Source organism: Lathyrus oleraceus, chromosome 3 (assembly GCF_024323335.1).
Source record: "Lathyrus oleraceus cultivar Zhongwan6 chromosome 3, CAAS_Psat_ZW6_1.0, whole genome shotgun sequence".
NCBI classification, from domain to species: domain Eukaryota; kingdom Viridiplantae; phylum Streptophyta; class Magnoliopsida; order Fabales; family Fabaceae; genus Lathyrus; species Lathyrus oleraceus.
Window position 1 is genome coordinate 484768097 of NC_066581.1, and position 12063 is coordinate 484780159.

Here is a 12063-nt window from a genome sequence, read left to right on the forward strand (position 1 = left end):
TCACTCTTTTATGCTTATAACATCATGTGTTGTTATAATTTTGTATTTTTGTTTACTCTAAAATGTTACTCTTTTTATTTCCCAGGATTATTTTGAAGTGATAACTAACTTGTTCGTCGGAGTGTTTGTAGGAAGGTATGTACGCTCTTGTCATGAATAGATCAAAATGAGTCTTGAGGTCATTACAGGTAATGTTCTTCTATTGCTTCTTTTCATTTGGTTTTTACAATAAATGCAAAGTGATTGTTTTGTTACAAGCAGTAAATATTACACAAATCCATAACAAATATTGAGCAGTTTCTCGCATTTTCTCTTTTATATTATATTGGTAAGGGTTGTATTGTATTTAGATTTTACTGTTTCTTTTGGTCATATTTGATACGGAGAGCCCGCCGTTGAGGTTACAAATGAAGATGTTGATGCTGCAGGGCATACAATTGGGACATCTTGGGAGGTTATGTTCAAACTTAGGAAGGTTCTCAACCCCAAGAGTGTGATCAAACCAATATCACTAGCTAAAGATTATTTTGAGAATAACATCTATCGAATCAATTTCAGACGAAAGACCTTGGTAAACTCATATATTTTTTGGGTATTGAGGTAATTCAATCTAAAGATGATATGGTAATTTCTCCGGGAAAATATGCTATGGATAATTTTGAAGAAACAAGTTTGTAGATAATGCACTCATAGAAAGTAAGTCACTTTAACTTGTTGGTATCATCCAAAGGTAACTACAAATACTATGTTTGGTTTGGTAGGACTTTCTAACTGTATGTTGTTCTTTTTCCTTTTTCAAAGACTTCCCATAAAGGTCAATGTCACTCTTTTATGCTTATAACATCATGTGTTGTTATAATTTTGTATTTTTGTTCACTCTAAAATCTTACTCTTTTTATTTCCCAGGATTATTTTTAAGTGATAACTAACTTGTTCGTCGGAGTGTTTGTAGGAAGGTATGTAGGCTCTTGTCATGAATAGATCAAAATGAGTCTTGCGCTCATTACAGGTAATGTTTTTCTATTGCTTCTTTTCATTTTGTTTTTACAATAAATGCAAAGTTATTGTTTTGTTACATGTAGTAAATATTGCACAAATCCATAACAAACATTGAGCAGTTTCTCGCATTTTCTCTTTTATATTATATTGGTAAGGGTTGTATTGTGTTTTGATTTCACTGTTTCTTTTGGTCATATTTGATACGGAGAGCCAACCGTTTAGGTTACAAATGAAGATGTTGATGCTGCAGGGCATACAATTGGTACATCTTTGAAGGTTATGTTCAAACTTAGGAAGGTTCTCAACCCCAAGAATGTGATCAAACCAACATCACTAGCTAAAGATTATTTTGAGAATAACATCTATCGAATCAATTTCAGACGAAAGACCTTGGTAAACTCCTATATTTTTTGGGTATTGAGGTAGTTCAATCTAAAGATTATATGAGAATTTCTCTGGGGAAATATGCTATGGATACTTTTGAAGAAACAAGTTTGAGGATAATGCACTCATAGAAAGTAAGTCACTTTAACTTGTTGGTATCATCCAAAGATAACTAGAAATAGTATGTTTGGTTTGGTAGGACTTTCTAATTGTATGTTGTTCTTTTTCCTTTTTCAAATACTTCCCATAAAGGTCAATGTCACTCTTTTATGCTTATAATATCATGTGTTGTTATAATTTTGTATTTTTATTTACTCTAAAATATTTCTCTTTTTATTTTCCAGGATTATTTTGAAGTGATAACTAACTTGTTCGTCGGAGTGTTTGTAGGAAGGTATGTACGCTCTTGTCATGAATAGATCAAAATGAGTCTTGAGGTCATTACAGGTAATGTTCTTCTATTGCTTCTTTTCATTTCGTTTTTACAATAAATGCAAAGTGATTGTTTTGTTACAAGTAGTAAATACTGCACAAATCCATAACAAATATTGAGCAGTTCCTCGCATTTTCTTTTATATTATATGGTAAGGGTTGTATTGTGTTTTGATGTCACTGTTTCTTTTAGTCATATTTGATACGGAGAGACAACCGTTTAGGTTACAAATGAAGATGTTGATGCTGCAGGGCATACAATTGGTAAATCTTTGGAGGTCGTGTTAAAACTTAGGAAGATTCTCAACCCCAAGAGTGTGATCAAACAAACATCACTAGCTAAAGATTATTTTGAGAATAACATCTATCGAATAAATTTCAGACGAAAGACCTTGGTAAACTCCTATATTTTTTAGGTATTGAGGTAATCCAATCTAAAGATTATATGGTTTTCTCGGGGAAATATGCTATGGATACTTTTGATGAAACAAGTTTGAGGATAATGCACTCATAGAAAGTAAGTCACTTTAACTTGTTGGTATCATCCAAAGGTAACTAGAAAATACATGTTAGGTTTGGTAGGACTTTCTAACTGTATGTTGTTCTTTTTCCTTTTTCAAATACTTTCCATAAAGGTCAATGTCACTCTTTTATGCTTATAACATCATGTGTTGTTATAATTTTGTATTTTGTTTACTCTAAAATGTTACTCTTTTATTTTTCAGGATTATTTTGAAGTGATAACTAACTTGTTCGTCGGAGTGTTTGTAGGAAAGTATGTACGCTCTTGTCATGAATAGATCAAAATGAGTCTTGAGGTCATTACAGGTAATGTTCTTCTATTGCTTCTTTTCATTTGGTTTTTACAATAAATGCAAAGTGATTGTTTTGTTACAAGTAGTAAATACTGCACAAATCCATAACAAATATTGAGCAGTTCCTCGCATTTTCTTTTTTATATTATACTGGTAAGGGTTGTATTGTGTTTTGATTTCACTGTTTCTTTTGGTCATATTTGATAGGGAAAGCCAGCCGTTGAGGTTACAAATGAAGGTGTTGATGATGCAGGGCATACAATTGGTACATCTTTGGAGGTCGTGTTCAAACTTAGGAAGGTTCTCAACCCCAAGAGTGTGATCAAACCAAAATCACTAGCTAAAGATTATTTTGAGAATAACATCTATCGAATCAATTTCAGACGAAAGACCTTGGTAAACTCCTATATTTTTTGGGTATTGAGATAATTCAATCTAAAGATGATATGGTAATTCTCCGGGGAAATATGCTATGGATAATTTTGAAGAAACAAGTTTGTAGGTAATGCACTCATAGAAAGTAAGTCACTTTAACTTGTTGGTATCATCCAAAGGTAACTAGAAATACTATGTTTGGTTTGGTAGGACTTTCTAACTGTATGTTGTTCTTTTTCCTTTTTCAAAGACTTCCCATAAAGGTCAATGTCACTCTTTTATTCTTATAACATCATGTGTTGTTATAATTTTGTATTTTTGTTCACTCTAAAATCTTACTCTTTTTATTTCCCAGGATTATTTTGAAGTGATAACTAACTTGTTCGTCGGAGTGTTTGTAGGAAGGTATGTAGGCTCTTGTCATTAATAGATCAAAATGAGTCTTGCGCTCATTACAGGTAATGTTTTTCTATTGCTTCTTTTCATTTGGTTTTTACAATAAATGCAAAGTGATTGTTTTGTTACAAGTAGTAAATATTGCACAAATCCATAACAAATATTGAGCAGTTTCTCGCATTTTCTCTGTTATATTATATTGGTAAGGGTTGTATTGTATTTTGATTTCACTGTTTCTTTTGGTCATATTTGATAAAGAGAGCCCACCGTTGAGGTTACAAATGAAGATGTTGATGCTGCAGGGCATACAATTGTTACATCTTTGGAGGTTATGTTCAAACTTAGGAAGGTTCTCAACCCCAAGAGTGTGATCAAACCAATATCACTAGCTAAAGATTATTTTGAGAATAACATCTATCGAATCAATTTCAGACGAAAGACCTTGGTAAACTCATATATTTTTTGGGTATTGAGGTAATTCAATCTAAAGATGATATGGTAATTTCTCCGGGAAAATATGCTATGGATAATTTTGAAGAAACAAGTTTGTAGATAATGCACTCATAGAAAGTAAGTCACTTTAACTTGTTGGTATCATCCAAAGGTAACTACAAATACTATGTTTGGTTTGGTAGGACTTTCTAACTGTATGTTGTTCTTTTTCCTTTTTCAAAGACTTCCCATAAAGGTCAATGTCACTCTTTTATGCTTATAACATCATGTGTTGTTATAATTTTGTATTTTTGTTCACTCTAAAATCTTACTCTTTTTATTTCCCAGGATTATTTTGAAGTGATAACTAACTTGTTCGTCGGAGTGTTTGTAGGAAGGTATGTAGGCTCTTGTCATGAATAGATCAAAATGAGTCTTGAGGTCATTACAGGTAATGTTCTTCTATTGCTTCTTTTCATTTCGTTTTTACAATAAATGCAAAGTTATTGTTTTGTTACAAGTAGTAAATACTGCACAAATCCATAACAAATATTGAGCAGTTTCTCGCATTTTCTCTTTTATATTATATTGGTAAGGGTTGTATTGTGTTTTGATTTCACTGTTTCTTTTGGTCATATTTGATACGGAGAGCCAACCGTTTAGGTTACAAATGAAGATGTTGATGCTGCAGGGCATACAATTGGTACATCTTTGGAGGTTATGTTCAAACTTAGGAAGGTTCTCAACCCCAAGAATGTGATCAAACCAACATCACTAGCTAAAGATTATTTTGAGAATAACATCTATCGAATCAATTTCAGACGAAAGACCTTGGTAAACTCCTATTTTTTGGGTATTGAGGTAGTTCAATCTAAAGATTATATGAGAATTTCTCTGGGGAATATGCTATGGATACTTTTGAAGAAACAAGTTTGAGGATAATGCACTCATAGAAAGTAAGTCACTTTAACTTGTTGGTATCATCCAAAGATAACTAGAAATAGTATGTTTGGTTTGGTAGGACTTTCTAACTGTATGTTGTTCTTTTTCCTTTTTCAAATACTTCCCATAAAGGTCAATGTCACTCTTTTATGCTTATAACATCATGTGTTGTTATAATTTTGTATTTTTGTTTACTCTAAAATATTTCTCTTTTTATTTTCCAGGATTATTTTGAAGTGATAACTAACTTGTTCGTCGGAGTGTTTGTAGGAAGGTATGTACGCTCTTGTCATGAATAGATCAAAATGAGTCTTGAGGTCATTACAGGTAATGTTCTTCTATTGCTTCTTTTCATTTGGTTTTTACAATAAATGCAAAGTGATTGTTTTGTTACAAGTAGTAATACTGCACAAATCCATAACAAATATTGAGCAGTTTCTCGCATTTTCTTTTTTATATTATACTGGTAAGGGTTGTATTGTGTTTTGATTTCACTGTTTCTTTTAGTCATATTTGATACGGAGAGCCAACCGTTTAGGTTACAAATGAAGATGTTGATGCTGCAGGGCATACAATTGGTAAATCTTTGGAGGTCGTGTTAAAACTTAGGAAGATTCTCAACCCCAAGAGTGTGATCAAACTAACATCACTAGCTAAAGATTATTTTGAGAATAACATCTATCGAATAAATTTCAGACGAAAACCTTGGTAAACTCCTATATTTTTAGGTATTGAGGTAATCCAATCTAAAGATTATATGGTTATTTCTCCGGGGAAATATGCTATGGATACTTTTGATGAAACAAGTTTGAGGATAATGCACTCATAGAAAGTAAGTCACTTTAACTTGTTGGTATCATCCAAAGATAACTAGAAATAACATGTTTGGTTTGGTAGGACTTTCTAACTGTATGTTGTTCTTTTTCCTTTTTCAAATACTTTCCATAAAGGTCAATGTCACTCTTTTATGCTTATAACATCATGTGTTGTTATAATTTTGTATTTTTGTTTACTCAAAAATGTTACTCTTTTTATTTTTCAGGATTATTTTGAAGTGATAACTAACTTGTTCGTCGGAGTGTTTGTAGGAAAGTATGTACGCTCTTGTCTTGAATAGATCAAAATGAGTCTTGAGGTCATTACAGGTAATGTTCTTCTATTGCTTCTTTTCATTTGGTTTTTACAATAAATGCAAAGTGATTGTTTTGTTACAAGTAGTAAATACTGCACAAATCCATAACAAATATTGAGCAGTTCTCGCATTTTCTTTTTATATTATACTGGTAAGGGTTGTATTGTGTTTTGATTTCACTGTTTCTTTTGGTCATATTTGATAGGGAAAGCCAGCCGTTGAGGTTACAAATGAAGTTGTTGATGCTGCAGGGCATACAATTGGTACATCTTTGGAGGTCGTGTTCAAACTTAGGAAAATTCTCAACCCCAAGAGTGTGATCAAACCAAAATCACTAGCTAAAGATTATTTTGAGAATAACATCTATCGAATCAATTTCAGACGAAAGACCTTGGTAAACTCCTATATTTTTTGGGTATTGAGGTAATTCAATCTAAAGATGATATGGTAATTTCTCCGGGAAAATATGCTATGGATAATTTTGAAGAAACAAGTTTGTAGATAATGCACTCATAGAAAATAAGTCACTTTAACTTGTTGGTATCATCCAAAGGTAACTACAAATACTATGTTTGGTTTGGTAGAACTTTCTAACTGTATGTTGTTCTTTTTCCTTTTCAAAACTTCCCATAAAGGTCAATGTCACTCTTTTATGCTTATAACATCATGTGTTGTTATAATTTTGTATTTTGTTTACTCTAAAATGTTACTCTTTTTATTTCCCAGGATTATTTTGAAGTGATAACTAACTTGTTCGTCGGAGTGTTTGTAGGAAGGTATGTACGCTCTTGTCATGAATAGATCAAAATGAGTCTTGAGGTCATTACAGGTAATGTTTTTCTATTGCTTCTTTTCATTTGTTTTTACAATAAATGCAAAGTTATTGTTTTGTTACAAGTAGTAAATATTGCACAAATCCATAACAAATATTGAGCAGTTTCTCGCATTTTCTTTTATATTATATTGGTAAGGGTTGTATTGTGTTTTGATTTCACTGTTTCTTTTGGTCATATTTGATACGGAGAGCCACCGTTTAGGTTACAAATGAAGATGTTGATGCTGCAGGGCATACAATTGGTACATCTTTGGAGGTTATGTTCAAACTTAGGAAGGTTCTCAACCCCAAGAGTGTGATCAAACCAACATCACTAGCTAAAGATTATTTTGAGAATAACATCTATCGAATAAATTTCAGACGAAAGACCTTGGTAAACTCCTATATTTTTGGGTATTGAGGTAGTTCAATCTAAAGATTATATGCGAATTTCTCCGGGGAAATATGCTATGGATACTTTTGAAGAAACAAGTTTGAGGATAATGCACTCATAGAAAGTAAGTCACTTTAACTTGTTGGTATCATCCAAAGGTAACTAGAAATAGTATGTTTGGTTTGGTAGGACTTTCTAACTGTATGTTGTTCTTTTTCCTTTTTCAAATACTTCCCATAAAGGTCAATGTCACTCTTTTATGCTTATAACATCATGTGTTGTTATAATTTTGTATTTTTGTTTACTCTAAAATATTTCTCTTTTTATTTCCTAGGATTATTTTGAAGTGATAACTAACTTGTTCGTCGGAGTGTTTGTAGGAAGGTATGTACGCTCTTGTCATGAATAGATCAAAATGAGTCTTGAGGTCATTACAGGTAATGTTCTTCTATTGCTTCTTTTCATTTGGTTTTTACAATAAATGCAAAGTGATTGTTTTGTTACAAGTAGTAAATACTGCACAAATCCATAACAAATATTGAGCAGTTCTCGCATTTTCTTTTTATATTATACTGGTAAGGGTTGTATTGTGTTTTGATTTCACTGTTTCTTTTGGTCATATTTGATAGGGAGAGCCAACCGTTTAGGTTACAAATGAAGATGTTGATGCTGCAGGGCATACAATTGGTAAATCTTTGGAGGTCGTGTTAAAACTTAGGAAGATTCTCAACCCCAAGAGTGTGATCAAACCAACATCACTAGCTAAAGATTATTTGAGAATAACATCTATCGAATAAATTTCAGACGAAAGACCTTGGTAAACTCCTATATTTTTTGGTATTGAGGTAATCAATCTAAAGATTATATGGGTAATTTCTCCGGGGAAATATGCTATGGATACTTTTGAAGAAACAAGTTTGAGGATAATGCACTCATAGAAAGTAAGTCACTTTAACTTGTTGGTATCATCCAAAGATAACTAGAAATACAATGTTAGGTTTGGTAGGACTTTCTAACTGTATGTTGTTCTTTTTCCTTTTTCAAATACTTTCCATAAAGGTCAATGTCACTCTTTATGCTTATAACATCATGTGTTGTTATAATTTTGTATTTTGTTTACTCAAAATGTTACTCTTTTTATTTTCAGGATTATTTTGAAGTGATAACTAACTTGTTCGTCGGAGTGTTTGTAGGAAGGTATGTACGCTCTTGTCATGAATAGATCAAAATGAGTCTTGAGGTCATTACAGGTAATGTTCTTCTATTGCTTCTTTTCATTTGGTTTTACAATAAATGCAAAGTGATTGTTTTGTTACAAGTAGTAAATACTGCACAAATCCATAACAAATATTGAGCAGTTTCTCGCATTTTCTTTTTATATTATACTGGTAAGGGTTGTATTGTGTTTTGATTTCACTGTTTTTTTTGGTCATATTTGATAGGGAAAGCCAGCCGTTGAGGTTACAAATGAAGGTGTTGATGATGCAGGGCATACAATTGGTACATCTTTGGAGGTCGTGTTCAAACTTAGGAAAATTCTCAACCCCAAGAGTGTGATCAAACCAAAATCACTAGCTAAAGATTATTTTGAGAATAACATCTATCAAATCAATTTCAGACGAAAGACCTTGGTAAACTCCTATATTTTTGGGTATTGAGGTAATTCAATCTAAAGATGATATGGTAATTTCTCCGGGAAAATATGCTATGGATTATTTTGAAGAAACAAGTTTGTAGATAATGCACTCATAGAAAGTAAGTCACTTTAACTTGTTGGTATCATCCAAAGGTAATTAGAAATACTATGTTTGGTTTGGTAGGACTTTCTAACTGTATGTTGTTCTTTTTCCTTTTTCAAAGACTTCCCATAAAGGTCAATGTCACTCTTTTATGCTTTAACATCATGTGTTGTTATAATTTTGTATTTTTGTTTACTCTAAAATGTTACTCTTTTATTTCCCAGGATTATTTTGAAGTGATAACTAACTTGTTCGTCGGAGTGTTGTAGGAAGGGTATGTACGCTTTGTCATGAATAGATCAAAATGAGTCTTGAGGTCATTACAGGTAATGTTCTTCTATTGCTTCTTTTCATTTGGTTTTTACAATAAATGCAAAGTGATGATTGTTTTGTTACAAGTAGTAAATATACAAAATCCATAACAAATATTGAGCAGTTTCTCGCATTTTTTCTTTTATATTATATGGTAAGGGTTATTGTGTTTTGATTTCACTGTTTTTTGGTCATATTTGATACGGAGAGCCCGCCGTTGAGGTTACAAATGAAGATGTTGATGCTGCAGGGCATACAATTGGTACATCTTGGAGGTTATGTTCAAACTTAGGAAGGTTCTCAACCCCAAGAGTGTGATCAAACCAACATCACTAGCTAAAGATTATTTTGAGAATAACATCTATCGAATCAATTTCAGACGAAAGACCTTGGTAAACTCCTATATTTTTGGGTATTGAGGTAATTCAATCTAAAGATGATATGGTAATTTCTCCGGGAAATATGCTATGGATAATTTTGGAAGAAACAAGTTGGTAGATAATGCACTCATAGAAAGTAAGTCACTTTAACTTGTTGGTATCATCCAAAGGTAACTAGAAATACTATGTTTGGTTTGGTAGGACTTTCTAACTGTATGTGTTCTTTTTCCTTTTTCAAAGACTTCCCATAAAGGTCAATGTCACTCTTTTATGCTTATAACATCATGTGTTGTTATAATTTGTATTTTGTTCACTCTAAAATATTTACTCTTTTATTTCCAGGATTATTTTGAAGTGATAACTAACTTGTTCGTCGGAGTGTTTGTAGGAAGGTATGTACGCTCTTGTCATGAATAGATGCAACTCATAGCGCATCTAAGGCAAGGCCAAAAACAAAATGAGTCTTGAGGTCATTACAGTAATGTTCTTCTATTGCTTCTTTTCATTTGGTTTTACAATAAATGCAAAGTGATTATTTTGTTACAAGTAGTAAATACTGCACAAATCCATAACAAATATTGAGCAGTTTCTCGCATTTTCTCTTTTATATTATATTGGTAAGGGTTGTATTGTATTTTGATTTCATTGTTTCTTTTAGTCATATTTGATACGGAGAGCCAGCCGTTAGGTTACAAATGAAGATGTTGATGCTGCAGGGCATACAATTGGTACATCTTTGGAGGTTATGTTCAAACTTAGGAAGGTTCTCAACCCCAAGAATGTGATCAAACCAACAACACTAGCTAAAGATTATTTAGAGAATAATATATATCGAATAAATTTCAGACGAAAGACCTTGGTAAACTCCTATATTTTTTGGGTATTGAGGTAGTTCAATCTAAAGATTATATGAGAATTTTTCCGGGGAAATATGCTATGGATACTTTTGAAGAAACAAGTTTAAGGATAATGCACTCATAGAAAGTAAGTCACTTTAACTTGTTGGTATCATCCAAAGATAACTAGAAATAGTATGTTTGGTTTGGTAGGACTTTCTAACTGTATGTTGTTCTTTTCCTTTTGTAAAATACTTTCCATAAAGGTCAATGTATGTTACTCTTTTATGCTTATAATATCATTGTTGTTATAATTTGTATTTTGGTTACTCTAAAATATTTCTCTTTTATTTCCCAGGATTATTTTGAAGTGATAACTAACTTGTTCGTCGGAGTGTTTGTAGGAGGTATGTACGCTTTGTCATGAATAGATCAAAATGAGTCTTGAGGTCATTACAGGTAATGTTCTTCTATTGCTTCTTTTCATTCGTTTTTACAATAAATGCAAAGTTATTGTTTTGTTACAAGTAGTAAATACTGCACAAATCCATAACAAATATTGAGCATTTTCTCGCATTTTCTCTTTTATATTATATTGGTAAGGGTTGTATTGTGTTTTTATTTCACTGTTTCTTTTAGTCATATTTGATACGGAGAGCCAGCCGTTAGGTTACAAATGAAGAGTGTTGATGCTGCAGGACATACAATTGGTAAATCTTTGGAGGTTATGTTCAAACTTAGGAAGGTTCTCAACCCCAAGAATGTGATCAAACCACAACACTAGCTAAAGATTATTTAGAGAATAACATATCGAATAAATTTCAGACGAAAGACCTTGGTAAACTCCTATATTTTTGGGTATTGAAGTAGTTCAATCTAAAGATTATATGGAATTTCTCCGGGGAAAATATGCTATGGATACTTTTGAAGAAGAAACAAGTTTAAGGATAATGCACTCATAGAAAGTAAGTCACTTTAACTTGTTGGTATCATCCAAAGGTAACTAGAAATACTATGTTGGTTTGGTAGGACTTTCTAACTGTATGTTGTTCTTTTCCTTTTTAAATACTTTCATAAAGGTCAAGGTTACTCTTTATGCTTATATATCATGTCTTGTTATATTTGTATTTTGTTTACTCTAAAATATTTCCTTTTATTTCCTAGATTATTTGAAGTGATAACTAACTTGTTCGTCGGAGTGTTTGTAGGAAGGTATATACGCTCTTGTCATGAATAGATCAAAATGAGTCTTCAGGTCATTACAGGTAATGTTCTTCTATGCTTCTTTCATTTGGTTTTACAATAAATGCAAAAGTGATGGTTTGTTACAAGTAGTAAATATGCACAAATCATAACAAATATTGAGCAGTTTCTCGCATTTTCTTTATATTATGCTGGTAAGGGTTGTATTGTGTTTGATTTCACTGTTTTTTTGGTCATATTTGATAGGGAAAGCCAGCCGTTGAGGTTACAATGAAGGTGTTGATGATGCAGGGCATAAAATTGGTACATCTTTGGAGGTTATGTTCAAACTTAGGAAGGTTCTCAACCCAAGAGTGTGATCAAACCAACATCACTAGCTAAGATTATTTTGAAGAATAATCTATCGAATCAATTTCAGTCGAAAGACCTTGTTAAACTCATATATTTTTTGGGTATTGAGATAATTCAATCTAATGAT

At 32.1% G+C, this 12063-nt stretch overlaps 1 long non-coding RNA gene across 4 annotated transcripts in view; it reads left to right on the plus strand.

Moving 5' to 3' along the window:
• LOC127128299 (uncharacterized) overlaps positions 1–3049 on the plus strand; it is a 33950-nt gene extending 30901 nt beyond the window's left edge. For 2 of the 4 annotated variants that reach the window (XR_007805834.1, XR_007805833.1), the window contains exons 2-3: positions 86–188; positions 2838–3049. This is a non-coding gene — a long non-coding RNA (uncharacterized LOC127128299). Of the gene's footprint in view, positions 1–85; positions 189–1727; positions 1831–2837 lie in introns of all 4 variants that reach the window. The other 2 variants (XR_007805835.1, XR_007805832.1) reach the window with 1 other exon arrangement.
• Positions 3050–12063: the final 9014 nt, after the last annotated feature.